This window comes from Papio anubis, chromosome 2 (assembly GCF_008728515.1).
Source record: "Papio anubis isolate 15944 chromosome 2, Panubis1.0, whole genome shotgun sequence".
Taxonomy (NCBI): domain Eukaryota; kingdom Metazoa; phylum Chordata; class Mammalia; order Primates; family Cercopithecidae; genus Papio; species Papio anubis.
In genome coordinates, this window is record NC_044977.1 from 122,866,218 (window position 1) to 122,884,003 (window position 17,786).

Here is a 17,786-nt window from a genome sequence, read left to right on the forward strand (position 1 = left end):
GGAACCTAGACCCAGGAGATGGATATGGCTTAGATGGACTCTCCTCTGTGGCCTCTACATGTGATCCCCATAATTAGATGTTCCCACAGAATAGTCAAACACTTGCCTAGGAAGGAATCGCACAGAAAAAACAACTATGACCCTGGGCATCAGGCCTTCTTAAAAATGTGAGTATTCTAAGACCTTATCTTATCCTAGGAGAACTTAGAATCTTCTAATTAAACCATAGAACCAAATTTGTGGCAAAAACAAATATGTTTTAACTTTATGGTATTAGTCTCATTCCTAAGCACCGCTTTATTTCTTTTTCTCTTCCCTGCTTGTTTATCATCTCTTCTTCACCTATTTCTACTGTGTATTGTGTTATTTATACATATTCCTTGTGATCTGTTTTTAATATTTTTTCAAATACAGTTGAAGGTAATAAGACAAACGTGAGAGATATTGACTCATTTTGCTTGCTGCTGTATTTGCAGAGCCTAGAATAATGTCTGATATATAGGAGGCATCTTGGTAAATATTTGTTGAATAAATAAAAATATGGTAGATGACAAGCAGGTAGGTGTGAAGACAGAAGATATAGCACAGGAAAGGAAGGAAGGAAGGAAGGAAGGAAGGAAGGAAGGAAGGAAGGAAGGAAGGAAAGAAGGAAGGAAGGAGAAAAGAAGGCGAATATTTTGGAAAAATTGAGGGGAAGAAAGAAGAAAAGAAATGAGAAAAAATATTGGTATCCAAATGAGAAATTAATTAGGGGGATATTGGTATTTGTCATAACAGGAATGAACACTTGCTTACGTCAAATGTGCCCAAATATGTAAGATTGTTTTCAACATGTCAACAATCCATCAAATGTTTATCAAATACTTATGTGTACAACAATGCTAAGTGCTGGGAGGATTAAAAACTACATGGCATGATCTCAGCCCACAAGATGCTTACAATAGATTTAGACATATGTAAAAGTTCACAACTGTGTAAATTTTGCCATATTTAAATAGCTTTGACTAAGTGGAAGAAATAACTATACAAGTTAATGGATTAGCCTTCTATGGGTCCATGGATGCTAACAGAAGAGAGGTGACTCTTCGTCAGAGACAAGGAACTATATTACTGACAACCAAAACAAAAGCAGGAGTACTAGCATATTTGTGCTGGTTCTACAAGTTCCTAAAGTCCTTCAATAGGGATATATGGAGGGCCAGGAAGCCCCTAAGCATGGAGTAGGATGTACCACAGGAGTTCCATGAGCTAGAGAATCTGTCACATTTTAGAAGCAGTAAGCAAGCTGTTCTTTGTCTGGAAGGTAAACAGTTGCATTGTATGAGACCTGTGATTGTTTACCTTGCTTTCCATGTTAGCCACTCTTAGGATTCCCAGTCCAGTAAAATAAGCATCCATAATGGAGGATACATCTGTTATAGTATGTAGTTTTAGAGATAAAACTGTGTTGCACTACAATGTCTGATTAGGAAATAAGCTGTGATTATGTATGTGCTGTGGGAGCTGGCAGATAACTGAGAGGTGATTGACCAAATAGAAGAATCATAGCAGAAAGTTATCAGCACATTCATCATATAGAATAGCCTTAGACAACTTGAAGCACATGGTAATGTCTTCACCCCTTCCCCCAAAGTGTCTATTATGGATGGTTTGCACATACAGAGGCATGTATAGAAGTCACTGTAGTACACTTAATAAGGAGTGTGACATCAGGTGTTAGCCTGGGGTTGCAGGGGGCTGGGAACTTTGTAGGGGTAGACGTGATAGGCTACCTAATTAAAAAAACACATAGCAAAAGTTGAGTTCATTTCCTAGTTGTTCAAAGGAATGTTCACATTGTAAACTGGTTGAATAATAGGGCTAAAGGCTTAATACTAACATCTATGTCCACAATATAATGTTGTCATATCAAACCTCCCAGGTGGCTTGTGTGAGCATTCTCTGCAAAGTTCTCCACTAAACACATCCCACTGTAAGGTTATTGAGACTGTCAGAATCTGCCTTCCTTCTTAAAGAGTGTATTTTGAAAACGTTTTGAGTATATTCTCTTTAGGAAAAAAATGCACCTCATTATATTTGGTTTTTACATGTAGCAACTTCCTGAAGAATTTTGTTTCATTGGACAGCAGGGAGGTTGGAAGCAGAAGGACACTAATGAAATTTAAAAAGAACATATTTTTATCTCTCAGGGTTTTAGCTGCTTTGGTTACTTGTTTATCTCCTGAAATTCTAACTTCCTCTTTTTGATATAGAAATCTTAATTTCATTCATTGCAATACCAAAAGCAAAACAGAAACCATGCGCTTTTAGATGAGGAATAAGGATCAGGCTAAATAAACTCCTGTGCACACTGCCTTGATGTGTTAATGGTCTATAGTCAATAACTTGCTATTCATTTTGCTTTAAAAAATTACAGTTTTATACAGAAATTCAGGTGGATAAACACAAAAACTTGGTATAAATGTACCAGATTTGTTTTTCTGCACAGGTATTTCTAGGTTCAAAATATTTTCGTGAGTGCATTTTTACTTTTGTAGAGCTGCATGTGTCATTTTATCACTCTGTAGATACAGGGAGACATCCTAAATGAGTCCTTAGGGTTTCCTCTGGGTTATGTCTCCTCCTGTTCATTGCTGCCATCAGGTTATTAGAGTTTAATGAACTAAGCATTTGTTTTGGTTTGATTTTTAAGACAACATAATTACAAATCTTCAAGACATTTCACAAATACAATTTGACAAATATGTCAGTATTTGTTTACAAGATGTTAGAGGGCTTTGTTCATTTAGCTGTAAAATAACTAAATCTAAGAATAAACATTCCAAAAGATGTAAACAAGAAGCTAAATATCAGAAGTATGAAATTAGGTTTCTCATTTCAACCGCAAAGTTTGCTTTGATCTTGAATTTCATTCAAAAGCGCCTTGAATGTCTTAACATGGTCACAGTCCCAATGACAATTCTAGCATTGATTTACTACTCACTATTTAGCCAAGAGTCACAAGGTCTTAAATTACCTTAACTTGCTTAAGTTTTAGAGCACTTTCTTTCTTGTTTTCTTCCAACTGAAGCATCCTGAAGTGGATTGTCTTATACAATAGGATGAAGACTTTCAAAAAACATGTAGCATAAGAAAAGAGTACAATTGCTTTGGGAGACGTAGCCAAAAATTTCTTGCCAAGGCCAATGTTGAGAAGAGTATTTCCCAAGTTGTCCTCCAAAACTTTTATAGTTTGAAGTCTTACATTTAAATCTTTAATCCATATAGAGTAAATTTTTGTATATAGTAAAAGGTAGGGGTTCAACTTTAATCTTCTGCATATGGCTAGCCAATTATGCAAGCACATTTATTGATAGTGCTTTCCTTTCCCCATTGCTTATTTTTGTCAGACATATCAAAGACCAGATGGTTGTAAGTGTTTGGCTTTATTTCTGAATTGTCTCTTCTGGTCCATTGGTCTACGTGTCTGTTTTTGTACCAGTACCAAGCTGTTTTTATCACCGGGGTTTTATAGTATAGTTTGAAGTCAGGTAGTGTGATACCTCTGGCTTTGTTCTTTTTGCTTAGGAATGCTTTGGCTATTAAGGTTTCTTTTTGGTTCCATATTAATTTTAGCAGAGTTTTTTTCTGATTCTGTGAAGAATGACACTGGTAGTTAGATAGGAATAGCATTGTATCTGTTAATTGCAAGTAGGACCTAATAAACTAAAGAGCTTCTGCACAGCAAAAGAAACTACCAACAAAGTAAACAGACAACCTACAGAATGGGAGAAGATTTTTGCAAACTATGCGTCTGACAAAGTGCTATTATCCAGAATCTATAGGGAACTTAAATCAACAAACAAAACACAGATAACCCCTTTAAAACATGGGCAAGGAACATGAACAGACACTGCTCAAAAGAAGACATACAAAGTGGCCAACAAACATTTGAAAAAATGCTCAGCATCACTAATCATCAGAGAAATGCAAAACAAAAGGAATAGCATCTCACACCAATCAGAATGGCTATTATTAAAAAGTCAAAAAACAATAGATGCTGGCCAGGCTGTGAAGAAAAGGGAACACATATACTAATGGTGGGAATTTAAATTAGTCAAGGCACTATAGAAGAGTTCTCAAATAACTTCAAAAAGAGCTACCATTTGACCCAGTAGTCTCATTAATGGGTATATACTCAAAAGAAAATAAATAATTCCATCAAAAAATTACATGCATTCGTGTGTTCACCACCGCACCATTCACAATAGCAAAGGCATGGAATCAACCCAGGTGCCCAACAGCAGTATACTGCATAGAGCAAATGTGGTACATATACAGCATAGAATACTATATAGTCATTAAAAAGAGTGAATTCATGTCCTAAGCAGCAATATGGTTGGAGCTGGAGGCCATAATTCTAAGCAAATTAATGCAGGAACAGAAAACTAAATACCACATGTTCTCACTTATAAGTGGTAGCTAAGCACTGAGCACACATGGATATAAATATGAGAAAAACAGACTATGTGGACTACTAGAGAGTGGGGTTGGGTTAAAAATCTACCTATTGGGCACTATGCTCACCACCAGGGTGACAAGATTCATTTTCAAAACCTCAGCATCACAAAATATTCTCATGTAAAAAATTCGCCCAGGTACCCCCAGTATCAAAAATAAAAGTTAATTTTTTAAAAAAGTGAACATTGCAAATATTTTCCACTTATAATCTTTTCTCATTAATTTTTATTAAATAACAAGCTCAGATCATTATTTTCTAATTTTCTCAAACACTGGTTAGAAGTCAAGAGTAGCAAAAAATTTGTGTAGGGAAAGTGTTTTTGCTTTTTTTGTTGTTTTTTTGTTTTTGTCTTTTTTTTTTTTTTTTTTTTTTTTGTATAGGGTAGGGAGAAGTATATAAGCCTAGATGTGAAATGGAAATAGAGAGGCTATGCACTAGGACCTTGGAAAGCCATTTTGTTCATCTAAGATTGTAAAGATAATACATATGTATTGGAAGAGGTGACTGTGACTTAATTTGTTCTTATTAATTTCACAGGTTTGAAGAGATTTGTTGACATTTATGATCCAGTTCTACTCACCCATATTTATCACCTTTGTCTGCAAGAAATATGCTTGCAATCACAAGTACTTCATGTGGCATGCCTTGGATAGTTGTCTACTTCTCTCATTTAAGATTATTTTAAGGCTTTCACCTTTTAAAAATTGTTGATATTATTATAAGGGACCTAAGATTTTGATGACAATAAAATCTGGAAAGAGAAGACCCTCAAAAAATTACAATTAAAACTACTGTATGATTTAGCAATTCCACTACTGGGTATATATCCAAAGGATATAAAATTAGTATGTCAAAGAGATATCTATACTCTCATATTCATTGCAGCATTTTTCACAATAGCCAAGACACAGAATCAATCTAAGTGTCCACCGACAAATGAATGAATGAAGAAAAGGTGAAACATACACAATAGAATACTATTTAGCTTTAAAAAAAGAGGAAAAGAGGAGAGATCTCTACTGTGGCCTCAGAACATTAAAAAATGCATCAAACAGGTATCAGTATTGTATTTAGTATACCAGAGTCTCTGCAGAGTACCTAATATTCACCTAATAGAATTGAGTTGTAAGTTTTGTCACAATTAGAAATAGGCTTTCCCTATTGTAGAAGCTTTACTTGATTTTCAACACAGTTAACTTTCAGTTTTATAGGATAGCCCTGCATTGGGCACCAGCACCCAAAAGGTAAATAAAGAAATGCAGTAGGCAGGTGAAATGAAAAAGAACCAAGTGTAAAATTATTTTTCTCATCACAGTTCTTCCAAGGGTAGGGCCTGTTTCCATTCCTCATTGTTTTTACCTGGAAACTTAGCATTAGGCTTACTGGAGATCAGAACAGGAAAGTTTTCTCCTCAGGACATGAACCAAAGATGCCTATTAAGCTTTAACTGTGAAATATTTTAAAGGAAGCTAATATTAGCATCAGCACTCCATGGTGACCAAAACCAATAAAATTATTCTGAGGGTAAAAATTAACACTGATCACGCTCCATAAAGTGGATAGTGTATCTATGTGACCTGACTGTTATAATTAAATAGTTTACACAGACATGCACACTAATTGATTAATAATATAAGGCCCAATTTTAATGGCATAAATATCCTTATGCTAACTGAGCTGCCTGATATGTGTCTCAGGCATTTATTAGCATGAAGAAAGATATTGCCAACTATATAAGGATGTGAAAATAGGGCCACTGTAAATTCAGAATAAAGAATTAAGGTGTCTAGATCTGACTTATTGCCAGCATCTTGTGAGATTTCTGACTAGTAGCAAGTCCTTTGTTTGACATACTTTTTTACTGTTCCTCATCTTGTCCGATGTGCCTTACACAGAGAGGGCATGTGCCTTTGTTTGCTTGAATATGTCAAATATAATAAAGTCCAAACTAAAAATTATGAGTCTTTGGTTCCTAATCTACCTTTTGCCTATAGCTGTGTAAGCCTAGAAAAATATTTAATTTCTCTTCCCCTTAGTTTTTGTTCTCTATATATGTTGGACTAGATGAACTCTGAGTACCTTTCTAGTTCTAATATGAGGTGAACTATCCTACGGAGAGGTACCTGTTTAAGTAGACCTCTGCTCTATTTGCCTCTGAGCTTTCATTATTGTAACACTGTGGGTTTTTTCTTCCCTCCTTCTACTATGTGCTTTGGATGGAGTTGTCTCCAACCCTGGTTCCAGAGTGGGGCATGTGGTCAATGCTGGCCCATCAGAGCATTGACTTTGTCTGGCCACAGTCACATGGAAGCAAGCCATAGGCATAGGATCCAGTTGAAGCAAATAAAATACAATGATAGCTTGGATTGCTGGGAGAATCAGTCCTAAGGATGCTATGAGATGGGACATGCCGAGACTAACTCAGCAAGCCAGTAAGCAGAAAGAGAAAGAGAAAAATCAAGTATTGACATTATTTGATCCCGTGAATCAAACTCACCCAGTGGCAATACAATCTGTAAACCTTTCCATTATATGAACCAATGAGTTCTTTTGAGGTTTATGTCAATTTAGGTAAATTTCTGGTCAGTGGCAATGAAAAAAGTACTAACTGTTAATTCCTGCAAATGTCCTGCATTGTGTTTCAAACCCTTTTGTTATCCAAAATATTTGGCTGTGATATAGGACAGATCTAATGGATCACCTGACGCATGCACCTGGTACTACAAAAACAAGGCCTCTATAAAAATGGAAGAAAAGTTAGGATTGAATTTGTGTTTTATTAATTCAATGAATGTAAATTATCAATCCTTATCCAAAACTGAAGAAGAGAAAAGTCAAATAATGCACCTCCATAGTAGGCTAGTTCTCCAACCTGATCTGATAGATATTTTTTTAGACAGGGTCTTACTCTGTCACTCAGGTTGGAGTGCAGAGGCACAATTATAGCTCGCTGCAGCCTCAAACTCCTGGACTCAAGGGATCCTCCTGCCTCAGCTTCTCAAGTAATTAGGACTACAGATGTGCGCCACCATGCCCAGCTAATTTTTTTATTTATTTTTATTTTTTATTTTATTTATTTATTTATTTATTTATTTTCAGAGATGAAGTCTTGCTTTGCTGCCCAGGCTGGTCTGGAATTCCTTGCTTCAAGCAATCCTCCCACTTCAACTTCCCAAAGAACTGGGGTTACAGGCATAAGCCTGTCCCACTCTGGAACCAGGGGTAGAGACAGCTCCATCCAAAACACATAGTAGAAGGAGGGAATCTGTTAGATTTTCAAAGGCCGCCAAGATCAGTTAAGCAATTGCTGAGCTAAAGAAAAGAGCTTACGATTCATCAAGTATCTTTGACATCCCATGTAGTTATTGAAATAAATATTTGTATGCTACTTCATGTCTTTATCCTGATGCCTTTCTCTGTTCCTTTCTCAGATGCAATTGAGCAAAATACATTTTTTCAGCAAGATATATGCCTGAATTTCCCAATGCCTACCACTTAGAGCACTAGTTTATGAGAAAACTGATGTACAGTTTTGTCACCGAGTCCACATGTCTGGGAGAACAAGTTTAAAATCTATCCCTCTCCAGGAAATTTACATGAATATGAAGATATCAAATTCTCTATTTCTTTTTCATGTTATTTAATGCAGCATTTCCCAAACTATGTAGATAAAAGCCATTTCATGCCCCCTTACAATACTTATAAATACATGAGAGAGTAGCATTCCACAGAACCTACTTTGGGAAATACTCATTTAGCTGATGGTCTCAAAACTCTTCAAAAAAAATTATAAATATAAACAGAGCTCAGAATCAAGCACTTAAACTTTCCCTTTTATTGGACCTCTATCTTACCTGCTCACCTTCCAATTCCAGTAGAAGCTTGGACCATATAAAGTTATCCATATTTGATGGCTTTGATCCACATCCCAACTCATCCCCTGCACTGCATGTTTTTCATTTGCCCCTCCAGGTCCACTACTCTTATCTACCCTACTCTGTGTCTATGAGGTTGAGATTCATAGTCTGTATCAGTGGAATTCCTTGCTGTCTAGCTTCCCAGTGGGGTTAGACAGTTAGGTTGGTTGGGGTTAGGTTGGGGTTGCCCAGTGAGGCCCACTGGGATATGGGCAGGCAGGAGGGAGGGAGGTCCGATATCTCATGCCACAACTTTCTCTTTGCCTCAGGTTGCCTAGGGTTATATAAAAAGTCCACACTCTCAGTAGCCCTCTGTTTTCACGATACTTTCTCTGGCACAAGGTTTCTAGGCCTTCACACTATTGACATCTTGAGCCGGATAGCTGTTCATTGTATGCATCTGTTTAGCAGCATTCCTGGCCTCTCCACACCAGGTGCCAATAAGATCCACTCAGTCAGGGCAATCCAAAATGTTTCCAGACAAATCAAATTCTCTGACTATTTCTTTTTCATGTTATTTAATGCAGCATTTCCCAAACTATTTAGTTAAAAGCCATTTCATGCCCCCTTACAATACCTTATAATACCAAGGAGTACAATCTCCTCCTACCTGCCACCCCACCATTGAAAACAACTGACAGCAACTCCTTCCAGGTTCCAGGTTTACTACTAAGTGCCCCCCATGGCACCTTAGACAGGGTTAGTAACATGCCTCTCATTGCTACCATGGCAGTGCTTCTCTGTTCCTGATTGGTTTCCTTTTTTTTGTAAAGAGTCCTTTATTAAAATTCTTTCCAGTTCCCTCATTTGAATATGCTATATATTTGCTGTAGGGACACTGACTGATAAACTCTCCATTCTTCCCCAATCCCACTAAACTGTTTACTGTCCACCACTTAAAAACTCGATCACTTTCTTTAAGTCTTTACACAAGTCCTGTTTATAAGAGAAATGGAGTATTAATTAAGAGTCCATGACATATCAAATATAGTGACTGATACTTACATATTGTGGTAAGCAGAGGTTGATTGCATCCTGCTCCATCCCAGCATCCATTTTCTCCTTCCAAAAAGCACCCTAATTTGGGTTCAAGTATCCACCACTCCCATCCTGTACGTAAAACATGCCCTTCAGGCAGAGTGCACCCCACTGCTAGCTTCAGAGACTGTTCTAAGGGTAATCCCATTGTCCTTGTAAGTGACTGGCTTGGGAGCCCAACCGTGGACCACCTAGTGAAAGATATTACTTAGGTCTCAGACTTGGCTCACTAACGGGCATGTGTTACAATTTGGTCAAATGACCCATGAAGATAGGTTTCATGGGAGTTCTGGGAAAGACATTTTCTCATTTCAAAAAGAAGGCCACCCCAAATGACCTTTTTTCCTCTGAATTTTCTTTGTGCATTTTAAGCCCTAAAGCTCTTGTAGCCATGTCAGTACTCGAATGAGGAAGAAGTCAGCTCAGGAAGGAAGGCAAAATATAGAGAATCCCGAAGAAGTAGAGTCACCAATTCAACCATATCTGACCACTGTGAAACATTTAGACTTTCACAATTTTGTTATCCAACATATTTCTTCATTTTGAAGGAAATTTGAGTCGGGATTTCTACCACTTGTTACTAAAAGTTTTCTAGCTAAAACATTCATTTGATTGATTCAACAATTGCATATTTTGTGCTTACTATAAACTAGACCCTGCTCTAGGCATTGGAGCTGCTGCAATGACCCCAAAAGACCAAAAGTGACAAGCAGAGTTATGTGGTTAATTTTCACATCATCTGTAAGAGCTAGATGTAAGTGTCAAATGCTGACAGAATTCTCAGCTGAGAGATATTAAGTGACTTGTTTAAAGAGACCCAAGTAGAAAGTGTTGGAACCAGACTAGGCCTGTCCGATGACATGGCCTTTCTATTTCACTCCTCTCAGTTAAAATCAGCCCTATCAAATCTTCCATCTGTCACTTAATCTAGACCAGTGACCAGATAGACAAGACATAAATTTGGTAAAATTTGATAAGGAGGAGGCAGTTAGGTAGTCCAAGAGTCTGGAATAGTCTCCATGAGTTTAAAGGAGAACAACAATGGACTTGGAGTTGCCCTCCACCGATGACTTGCCCTTCTTTGGCTCTTGCTGACTTGCAGAGCCCTCCGAGTGTTGCCCACATTCTCCACCCTGTAGCCTCAGAGCAATCCTAATGGCTCTCAACTGAGCTAACTTCTGCTTTCTTTGTAGGAGCCTAGAGAACATCTGCATCCTTCTGTACATGTCCTGCTCCCATGTTTACTCTATCCCTACATTCCAACTGGATGCCAGTGTGAAGCTCTGTTTTCAGATTTCCCCTCAATGACTACCACTCTACCAGATGCCCTCCTGGGTTTTCAACCCAGAGAAAGGAAAGCACACACACCTGTCTGATCAATTACCTCCCTTCACGTCTTAACTCTTTCTTCCTCCCACTCACAGAGGGTAGAATGGGCAGGATTTATACTTCTTCATGTTTTTCAGATTCCGTTCCTATTTTACAATCCTGACTCTGACCTTTTTCTGGGACCATAGGGTGGACTGGGTGCAGAGATAGAAGCCACTTGATTATTAATATTCCTCATGAAACATTCCAGAAATAGTGACCCTAGTTCATTACAAATACCAGCACAATGACTAGGTGAAATTGTTTTGGAATCAAATGAAATTACATAAAAGCTGTTGCTAAGATGTAAAGAACCATACAAATGTAAGATAGCATAGTGTTATGCAGTTACAAGGAAACAATCCATTTAGCCATATATTCCAATTTCAATGTATCTTTGTACTGAAGTAAATTATAAAGTTAAATTAAAAATGCCAACTGTATACTATTACAATATGAAGCAAGATATCCATCAACAGATTATATCTGTAAGTTGTTAGTAAATCTCAGACTCATCGAATAATATGTTCAGGTGAGGTAGACTTACAATCAGTGGACCTCAGCCATGGCTGTACAAGAGAATCACCTGGGCAGGACTGAAATAATGACAGGTGTCCAGGCTCTACCTTAAAACCAAATAAACTATAATTAATTTTTGAGAGAAATAAAATTACATGAAAGAAACAGAAGAAGAAAATAGTTATTGATATAAAATTAAAAATTTTAAAGTTGGAGCTTCTCTGGAATATTAAGGCCTCAATATAGATGAGTAAACTAAAGTTAAAAAAAAAACCAGATTATTCAGATAACCTATAATCATATTTTCAAGGCTAGAGAAATAAAAAGTGATTTTATCTAGATATCATTTTATTTTTAGAGTGAGAAATATGAAGATTTACCAAATTGTCTAAAGTCTTCCTCCACCTAAGATCCCTGAATTATACCAGGACTTTCAAAGATAGGGATGGCATTCCCTTCCAGAATTCTCTGCCCTCTGATTCAAGCATTTCAGCACCAGCACCTGCTTCTCTGCCCATTGCCCAAGTGATAGCACGACTTCAGAGAAATGTGAAGTACTTCTTACTCACACTTAAATTGGCCTAAAACACCAGCTTGATCAGAAACACAGATGCCTGAAATAGAAATAGTCCTGTCTCTCTGGTTCCCAGGGCCAGAAGACAAATGGGATGGGGGCCAGAGCCACAAAGGAGGTGCTGTTGGAGCTGGCATCCCAGCGGCAAAGTGAATCATCACTGTCATTCAAGATTTGTCCAAAACCAACCAGAGCTTAGGGGAAGAGAAGGAGTTTTTGGGGTGTGTGTGGTTTTTTGTTTTTTTTTTCTGAGACTTTACAAGGATGGTGGTGACAGCAGCTGTGCTTCCTCCCCTTAGAAAGTCATTTTAGCATTAGATTTTCCCTAAGGAAGAAGCAGATGGAGAGAAGCTTGACTCGCACATATGTGGCTGCTGCTGGCATTCCTGCTGCTGCTCCTGACCCTGGATTTTTTGGAGAAATAGGCCTTTGGAGGAGGGAGGGAATGATTATTCAAGAGGCTCTTTTCATACCTGCTGAATTAAAGCCCCAAGGGCAAATTAATGTTAGGCATTAACTGTATACTCTCTGAAATTCTCCTAAAGATGGTAGCAACAGGCTATTATTTTTTTGTAAAGTGATGTTAACTCCTGATCTCTTAATAAACATGGTAGGAACAATGGGTGACAGGCAAGGTAGCTATGCAGATGAATAGCACAGAATTCCTGGCCACAGAGTGGTTATAGTCAAGTTCTTTAGCAGGATGGTGGATTGAATCCTAGGCTGTTTTTACATACTCACCAACATATTTTCCTTTTGCACATAGTCTACTTCCCAACTTCACCCTACAGAGAAGCACCTGCTCCACACTGAGTATATTACCCAGGAGGGCAATGTAATTGGGTGAAAGCAAAGAAATAAAAAAACAGTCTGCTTTTTTCTGACTTCACTTCCAAAGATTTAAGCCTTGAGGACATACTGAACTTCTATAATGGATAAAACATTTGCTTGAAAGATTCTCTTTTACTGAAGCAGAGAGGAGAGATGAAAGGGGAGAGAATGAGAGCAGAGAGTTTAGTGAGAAAGAAAAGAGAGGGCCAAACCTGTTAAAGCCAGGCAAAATGAAAAATATTTTCAGGAAAGGGCAACCATGACCTTGTTTAAGCATCTGGAAACTGAATGGGAGCTGAATTTTCATCTTCAGACTACATGCTCCCAAGATAATGCAAGCAGTTTCTCCTACTGGCAATTGCATCTGCAGAGAGTTTTCCTTTATTAGTAGCCAGCATTTTATCATTGACCACACGGAAGTTGACATCTGTCCTGACCCACAGACTTGGCTTCATCCTTTGTATGTACCTCACATGGACAGGCTTTTGTTACACCCAAAAGAATGAGAGTGGCCACTGGTACCTAGGAGGTCCTCACATCTACTGTGTATCAATATTTGGGAGAACAAAACAAAAACTTGTCAAGATTCTCCCTGAGGGAGGAGACTGATAAACATATCCCATTACAGATGTTACAGAAGGAATGATATAAGCATAAATAGAGTCAAATTAGAAAGAAAAAGAAAGGGTCATTTATGTTTCTAGGACAAGAAAAGACATTGTGTCTTTGAGTAGGTGATACTGGGCACCAGTTTAGAAAGATGAATGAGTAGAAGATTTCCAAGTGGAGAGTGCAACAAGGAAAGCATAGCATCCAGGGAAGCAGAAGATGCAAAAGTTGTTAAGACATAGAACGGAAAGAAAATGCAGTATGGAAATAGTAATTAATCACATCAAATGCATTAGAAACCTTCTAAGCATTTACTGGACATGAGAAGCGTTCATTAGAGTTGTCCGTTAGGAGAAGATTGGTGATTCCGATCAAAGCAAAGTCAGTGGATAATTAAGTTCCAAGATAGATTATGCTAAACAGAATAGTGAACTAGAGGAGGAGAAGTGACAGCATACATGAAAAGCATGGTTCTCAAAGGTGTTCCATCTGACTAGCAGCACCAATATCACCTGGAAATTTGATAGAGATGCAAATTCATGCCCCCTCAACTCCCACTCAGATGTACTGAACCAGAAGATAAGGAATGGGGTCAGAAATCTGGGTTTCACAAGTCATCCAGATGACTTTGATGCTTGCTACAGTTTGGGAACCATTGCTGTAGACTATTCTTGTGATGAACTTAAAATGTTTATTTAATAATACCAGTGAGGACTTTAAACTAAGTGTTTATTTAATAACATTGAGGATTCATTTGTATTAAGAGCTTCTTGGTAAGTAGTGAAATATTTCTTAATGACTTCTGGTAGTGGTTAAGAAAGCTCACCCAATAGATGAAATCAGCAATAGGTATATAAGTCCAAGAAATTTCTAAGAATGGGTGACTAAGAGGTTAAGAGAACAGCTCCAGAGCCAGATAAGGTAACTCAAATGAATGTCAAGATTACAGACTTAAAATGTGTTACCTTAACTGAATCAATTTTGCACCCTTTTCGGAAACAAGTATTTGACCATCTATATACAAAGCCCTCTAGATGGAGTGGAGGTAGAGAGGAAGCGAGAGGATAGGAAGAGACAGAGAGAATGAAACAAACAAGCATGCATATTTTTGTTCTTTAGAGAGCTGATTTATTTGTGGAGTTGAAAAGTCTATCAGGCCTTTTCGTGCCTTGAAAATATCCCTAAAGACTTTTTATTTCCCATTTAATATCTTCTCTTACTCCCCAAGCTATCTACCAATGACAGTTTAACATCCCAGACACTTTGATATTCAATCCATTCTTAGAACCTGGCAAGAAGCCCTTCCCCTGGGCCCTGTGCTTTAGTGCCCCACTCTGACCCTCCTCTGAACACATCCATGGGTGTAGGATTGACCTCCTTCTAGCATCGTGAGCTGGGTACCTGGGATTCTACAGGTCCCTGCTCCAATGGCTCCAAGTTTGAGTCAAACATCTGTACCAGCTCTTCCTTGGGTCCCACCTCCCAAAGGCAGGCAGAGGACTGGCCAGCGGGTGGCTGTTCGCTCTTCGTATAGATTGAACTTGTGCTTATATAGCCTGTTCACAGCATGAATGTGAGAGTCCTGGGAAATAAAAGGAAACAACCAGTTATAAAAAGAGATGGGCAGCTAGCTGAAGAGCACAGGCATGGAGGCCAGGGGCCATGAGGCTGGCTCCTCCTCACAAGGAAAGCTGAGAATTGTAATTCTAACTGGCCTTCTAGATTATAATGAAGCTATGTTTGTCAAAATAGAAAGACAGAACATGTTTTAAACAGTAATAAATTAATTTATAATTTGTAAACACTTGAATGGTTTGTCAATGGTTTCTTGATTCACACTCTTGCCTCAGGCCCCACAAACGTTACCGGTAGGCCTGCTAAGTAGTCATAAATACTGTGGTCATGATAAAAAATATTTTGTATCACAAAGTTAATATATTGTCCTTCTTATTTATGAATAAACTTCTGGCAAATTTTCTAATTGTAAACCACTTCCTTGGCATCCAGTCAACAGAATTCCCTACTCCTGTATTCTTGAGAACTTGATTCAAACCATAGAGACCATGTAAAGTTGATGGTGCTCATGTGCTTGACCTAAGTACCAGCTGACATTCTGGGTGACATTAGTATATTTTATACAAGAGGAACAAAAAGGAAGAATAGAAAAAAGGAATACACTGAAGAAGAGCTGAAGCCCAATATAAAGAAATTTCATTTTTAACACATAAAAAAGAAAAATGCCAGCCATTACTCAGCTTCATTTTAAAGGTTTAGAATTAATGGCAAAAAAGCAAAAGTCTGATGCATCAATTTGGAAAGAGCTGTTATCAAGTACTAAGTGTCCCTTAAGTAAAATTATGGAAAATTGGAATAGAAATTCAGTGTATTGCACAAATAGAAAATTATGTGGGAGGCATAAAAGATATGTGTTGGAATCTACCTAAGCTCTAAAAAGTAGGAATACCCTACTGAAGCTATTCTTTTTTTTTTTTTTTTTTTTTTTTTTTTGAGACGGAGTCTTGCTCTGTCGCCCAGGCTGGAGTGCAGTGGCTGGATCTCAGCTCACTGCAAGCTCCGCCTCCCGGGTTCATGCCATTCTCCTGCCTCAGCCTCCCGAGTAGCTGGGACTACAGGCACCCGCCACCTCGCCCGGCTAGTTTTTTGTAGTTTTAGTAGAGACGGGGTTTCACTGTGTTCACCAGGATGGTCTCGATCTCCTGACCTTGTGATCCACCCGTCTCGGCCTCCCAAAGTGCTGGGATTACAGGCTTGAGCCACCGCGCCCGGCCTGAAGCCTTAAGTACTTACTGGAGACCACTTCAAGTGACTAAAGCTGACAGTGCAGGTGGGGACTGTGGTGCATTTAAGGCCAAGGGCATATGGAATTGCCCCAAGGCCTGAGGCATATGGAATTGCCCCAAGGCCTAAGAGTAATGGAGATCAGTGACAACTCCCACCATCAGAGACAGATAATCTGCATATTACCCCCAGAGACTTTCCAAACAGAGACAGTTTTTAACAGGAATTGTTTATTACAAAGGCAGGCAATTTTAATACCTTCCAAAGTTGAAAGGAAGAACTTAGAACATGTAGCATGTCAGAAGAGTATGTTGGTCTTTGACATACACAGCTTGAAAACATAATTTTTCCGTCTGAGCTAAAAATCACAAGAAAGATTTTAGATCATGGTTCAGTTTCTTGCAGATAAATATTTGAGTTCTAGTGGCTGCACATTGAAGGAATACCATTCATACTTATCAAATGTAATTTTTAGAAAGATCTCAAGTATTATCTACCACATCTTTTGCCAGTTTCATCTGATGGAGTCGGTAGGAAGTGGGGAAGAAAAAAAGTGGTAAATAGAAAAGTGGGGGGGAAGTACAGATGGTAAGGTAACACTAATAACATTTCACATTTGGATGTAAAACTTCCCTATTTAAAGAATTTTTCCGAACTCTGTTATTTGCTCATTATAACCAGCCCATAAGATTGGTATTATACATTCATTTTACTGAAGAAAAAAAAAACTGGATATAGTATAGGATTAAATGACTTGTCCAAGATCACACAGAACAGCTGTGAGGTTTGGGCCAGGATCAACAACATAACTTCCAGTTTCATAACCATAATATTAGTGATTATATTGATGCTGCTGCCACTGACACTTAATGTATTCTGATTGCTATGTGTTCAACATTGTATCATGTAATCCTGCAAGATAATGAGTTTGGATTAGTTTTATTGTCTTGATAAAAGAGACTTGGGGATAGAAGTTAAGTAACTTGGCCAAGTCACACAGTTAGCAAAGTGTCAAGAAGACCCAACTAGCCACTTCTGTCTGCCATTATTCTTAATAATTACAGCTCTGTGTGTGCTGCAGACAGGTAAAATTCACCTGCTCATCTTTTGTTTTCAAACATAATGAAGAAATAAGCCATGATTGTCTTTTTCTATTCTTTCACTTTAGTATTCTTTCATGCTGCTCTTCCTTCATTCCACCCAAGTCAACCTTAAGTCTTTTTAAAATTTAAAAAAAAAAAAAAAAAAACTATTTTAGTGCACTTGGGTTAAACACTAAATTCTTCACATCCCCAAATAAATTTTCAATCATCCTTCTATTGGTCTACATTTCCCTCCAATATAGATATTTTTTATATCCCAAGCAGTTAAATATTGGATCATTTAAGAATGTATTTTCCCATTCCATTCTATGTGTGCTCTTTGAGCTATCAGTGTGGGGTAGAATCTGTCAGTTCCTTCACAGATATTTATAGTCTCTCCTTCTTCCATACAAACAGAACATCGGTTTTTCAACCAAAAAACCCTATATTTTCCCAGGACCCTCAAGGTAGTGGTGGGCATTAGGCTCAGTTCTGGGTAACAAAATGTAAGCAGAAGACAACTTGGCTATCTGGGAGAGTTTTGTCTT

General features: G+C 38.0%; 1 long non-coding RNA gene across 1 annotated transcript in view; it reads right to left on the reverse strand.

Moving 5' to 3' along the window:
- The window catches only part of LOC108584640, a 116,165-nt gene that overhangs the window by 14,062 nt on the left and 84,317 nt on the right, over positions 1 to 17,786 (reverse strand). Inside the window, exons 2-3 of the long non-coding RNA XR_001899961.3 lie at positions 14,759 to 14,939; positions 11,372 to 11,450 (exon numbers count right to left, since the gene is read on the reverse strand). This is a non-coding gene — a long non-coding RNA (uncharacterized LOC108584640). The remainder of the gene's footprint in view (positions 1 to 11,371; positions 11,451 to 14,758; positions 14,940 to 17,786) is intronic.